Here is a 4915-nt window from a genome sequence, read left to right as displayed (position 1 = left end):
TATCTACATGTTTTATACACATTATATGTCGTATTTATGCATTTTCCGTTGTTTTTGGTTTCAGAAATCCTAGTAAGGAAATATTCTCGGAATTGGACGAAATCAACGCCCAGGGGCCTATTTTTGCACGAAGCTTCCAGAAGTCCGAGGGAGAGTCGAAGTGGGGCCACGAGGTGGCGACACACCAGGGCGGTGCGGCCCAAGCCCTGGCCGCGCCGGCCTGTTGTGTGGGCCCCTCGTGACGCCCCCTTACCTGCCCTTCCGCCTACATATAGCCTTCGTCGCGAAACCCCCTGTACCGAGAGCCACGATACGGAAAACCTTCCAGAGACGCCGCCGCCGCCAATCCCATCTCGGGGGATTCTGGAGATCGCCTCCGGCACCCTACCGGAGAGGGGAATCATCTCCCGGAGGACTCTTCACCGCCATGGTCGCCTCCGGAGTGATGAGTGAGTAGTTCACCCTCGGACTATGGGTCCATAGCGGTAGCTAGATGGTCGTCTTCTCCTCATGTGCTTCATTGTTGGATCTTGTGAGCTGCCTAACATGATCAAGATCATCTATCCGTAATTCTATATGTTGTGTTTGTCGGGATCCGATGGATAGAGAATACTATGTTATGTTGATTATCAATCTATTACCTATGTGTTGTTTATGATCTTGCATGCTCTCCGTTATTAGTAGAGGCTCGGCCAAGTTTTTACTCTTAACTCCAAGAGGGAGTATTTATGCTCGATAGTGGGTTCATGCCTCCATTAAATGCGGGACGAGTGACGGAAAGTTCTAAGGTTGTGGATGTGTTGTTGCCACTAGGGATAAAACATTGATGCTATGTCCGAGGATGTAGTTATTGATTACATTACGCACCATACTTAATGCAATTGTCCATTGTTTGCAACTTAATACTGGAAGGGGTTCGGATGATAACCTGAAGGTGGACTTTTTAGGCATAGATGCATGCTGGATAGCGGTCTATGTACTTTGTCATAATGCCCAATTAAATCTCACAATACTCATCATATCATGTATGTGCATGTTCATGCCCTCTCTATTTGTCAATTGCCCGACTGTAATTTGTTCACCCAACATGCTATTTATCTTATGGGAGAGACACCTCTAGTGAACTGTGGACCCCGGTCCATTCTTTTACATTGAATACAATCTATCGCAATACTTGTTCTACTCGTTTTTACGCAAACAATCATCATCCACACTATACATCTAATCCTTTGTTACAGCAAGTCGGTGAGATTGACAACCTCACTGTTTCGTTGGGGAAAAATACTTTGGTTGTGTTGTGCAGGTTCCACGTTGGCGCCGGAATCCCTGGTGTTGCGCCGCACTACATCCCGCCGCCATCAACCTTCGACGTGCTTCTTGGCTCCTGATACGTCTCCGACGTATCGATAATTTCTTATGTTCCATGCCACATTATTGATGATATCTACATGTTTTATACATATTATATGTCGTATTTATGCATTTTCCGGCACTAACCTATTAACGAGATGCCGAAGAGCCAGTTGTTGTTTTCTGCTGTTTTTGGTTTCAGAAATCCTAGTAAAGAAATATTCTCGGAATTGGACGAAATCAACGCCCGGGGTCCTATTTTGCCACGAAGCTTCCGGAAGACCGAAGACGTAACGAAGTGGGGCGACGAGGCGGCGACACGCCGGGCGGCGCGGCCCAGCCTCCTGGCCGCGCGGCCCTGTCGTGTGGGCCCTCGCGTCGCCTCCCCGACCTGCCCTTCCGCCTACTTAAAGCCTCCGTCGCGAAACCCCCGGTACCGAGAGCCACGATACGGAAAACCTTGCCGAGACGCCGCCGCCGCCAATCCCATCTCGGGGGATTCGGAGATCTCCTCCGGCACCCCGCCGGAGAGGGGATTCATCTCCCGGAGGACTCTTCACCGCCATGATCGCCTCCGGAGTGATGAGTGAGTAGTTCACCCCCGGACTATGTGTCCATAGCGGTAGCTAGATGGTTGTCTTCTCCTCATTGTGCTTCATTGTTGGATCTTGTGAGCTGCCTAACATGATCAAGATCATCTATCCGTAATACTATATGTTGTGTTTGTCGGGATCCGATGGATAGAGAATACTATGTTATGTTAATTATCAAGTTATTACCTATGTGTTGTTTATGATCTTGCATGCTCTCCGTTATTAGTAGAGGCTCTGGCCAAGTTTTTGCTCTTAACTCCAAGAGGGAGTATTTATGCTCGATAGTGGGTTCATGCCTCCATTAAATGCGGGACGATGTGACGAGAAAGTTCTAAGGTTGTGGATGTGTTGTTGCCACTAGGGATAAAACATTGATGCTATGTCTAAGGATGTAGTTATTGATTACATTACGCACCATACTTAATGCAATTGTCCGTTGTTTTGCAACTTAGTACTCGGAAGGGGTTCGGATGATAACCTCGAAGGTGGACTTTTAGGCATAGATGCATGCCTGGATAGCGGTCTATGTACTTTGTCGTAATGCCCAATTAAATCTCACTATATTTATCATATCATGTATGTGCATTGTTATGCCCTCTCTATTTGTCAATTGCCCGACTGTAATTTGTTCACCCAACATGCTTTTATCTTATGGGAGAGACACCTCTAGTGAACTGTGGACCCCGGTCCTATTCTTTACATCGCATACAATCTCATCGCAATACTTGTTTTACTCGTTTCCTACAAACAATCATCTTCCACACAATACGGTTAATCCTTTGTTACAGCAAGCCGGTGAGATTGACAACCTCACTTGTTTCGTTGGGGCAAAGTACTTTGGTTGTGTTGTGCGGGTTCCACGTTGGCGCCGGAATCCCCGGTGTTGCGCCGCATTACATTCCGCCACCATCAACCTTCAACGTGCTTCTTGGCTCCTCCCGGTTCGATAAACCTTGGTTTCTTTCCGAGGGAAAACTTGCTACTGTCCGCATCACACCTTCCTCTTGGGGTTCCCAACGGACGTGTGTCAACCGCACGCATCAAGATCATGTTTCGGCGCCGTTGCCGGGGAGATCAAGACACGCTGCAAGGGGAGTCTCCACAATCCAATCTCTTTACTTTGTTTTTGTCTTGCTTTATTTTATTTACTACTTTGTTTGCTGCATTATATCAAAACACAAAAAAATTAGTTGCTAGCTTTACTTTATTTACTGTCTTGCACTCTATATCAAAAACACAAAAAAATTAGTTACTTGCATTTACTTTATCTAGTTTGCTTTATTTACTACTGATAAAATGGCCACCCCTGAAAATACTAAGTTGTGTGACTTCACAACCACGAATAATAATGATTTCTTATGCACACCTATTGCTCCACCTGCTACTACAGCAGAATTCTTTGAAATTAAACCTCGCTTTATCGAATCTTGTTATGCGAGAGCAATTTTCCGGTATTAGTTCGATGATGCTGCTCGCCCATCTTAATAATTTTGTTGAATTATGTGAAATGCAAAAGTATAAGGATGTAGATGGTGATATTATTAAATTGAAATTGTTTCCTTTCTCATTAAGAGGAAGAGCTAAAGATTGGTTGCTATCTTTGCCTAAGAATAGTATTGATTCATGGACTAAATGTAAGGATGCTTTTATTGGTAGATATTATCCTCCCGCTAAAATTATATCTTTGAGAAGTAGCATAATGAATTTCAAGCAATTAGATAATGAACATGTTGCTCAAGCATGGGAAAGAATGAAATCTTTGGTTAAAAATTGCCCAACCCATGGACTGACTACTTGGATGATCATCCAAACCTTCTATGCAGGACTAAATTTTTCTTCGCGGAATTTATTGGATTCAGCTGCTGGAGGTACCTTTATGTCCATCACTTTGGGGGCGGCTACAAAGCTCCTTGATAATATGATGATAAATTACTCTGAATGGCACACGGAAAGAGCTCCACAAGGTAAGAAGGTAAATTCGTTGAAGAAACCTCCTCCTTGAGTGATAAGATTGATGCTGATTATGTCTATGCTTGTGAATGGTAGATCTAATGTTGATCCAAATAATGTTCCTTTAGCTTCATTGGTTGCTCAAGAAGAAAATGTTGATGTGAATTTCATTAAAAACAATAATTTCAACAACAATGCTTATCGGAACAATTCTAGTAATAACTATAGGCCATATCCTTATAATAATGGTAACGGTTATGCTAATTCTTATGGGAATTCTTACAATAATAATAGGAACACACCCCCTGGACTTGAAGCTATGCTTAAAGAATTTATTAGTACACAAACTACCTTTAACAAATCTGTTGAGGAAAAGCTCAATAAAATTGATATTCTCGCTTCTAAGGTTGATAGTCTTGCCTCTGATGTTGATCTTTTGAAATCGAAAGTTATGCCTAATTGGGATATTGAAAATAAAATTGTTACTACAGCAAATGCCATCCAAGTTAGAATTAATGAGAATATAAGATTAATGGCTGAATTGCGTGCTAGGTGGGATAGAGAAGAAAATGAAAAACTAGCTAAAGAGAATAATGTAGCTAAAGTTTGGACTATTACCACCACAAGTAATGTTGATTCTTCACATGTTGCTGCACCTCCTACTATCAATGGTAAAATAATTGGTGTTGGCAATGTTTCTGCTCCTAGTGCAAAGCGTACAAAACTGCCTGAAATTGCTAAAACTGCTGAAATTGCTTGTGATAAAACTCGCTGAAATTTTTTCCAACCTTGGGGACAATGATCCCATTGCTGTAGCTCATAATGATTTAGATTTTGATGATTGCCACATCTCTGAAGTTATAAAGTTCTTACAAAAACTTGCTAAGAGTCCCAATGCTAGCGCTGTAAACTTGGCTTTCACAAAACATATTACAAATGCTCTCATAAAAGCTAGAGAAGAGAAACTAAAACTTGAAACTTCTATTCCTAGAAAGCTAGAGGATGGTTGGGAGCCCATCATT

The sequence above is a fragment of the Lolium rigidum genome, chromosome 6 (genome assembly GCF_022539505.1).
Source record: "Lolium rigidum isolate FL_2022 chromosome 6, APGP_CSIRO_Lrig_0.1, whole genome shotgun sequence".
NCBI lineage: Eukaryota > Viridiplantae > Streptophyta > Magnoliopsida > Poales > Poaceae > Lolium > Lolium rigidum.
The sequence above is the reverse complement of the archived record's forward strand: the minus strand, read 5'-3'. Positions refer to the sequence as shown.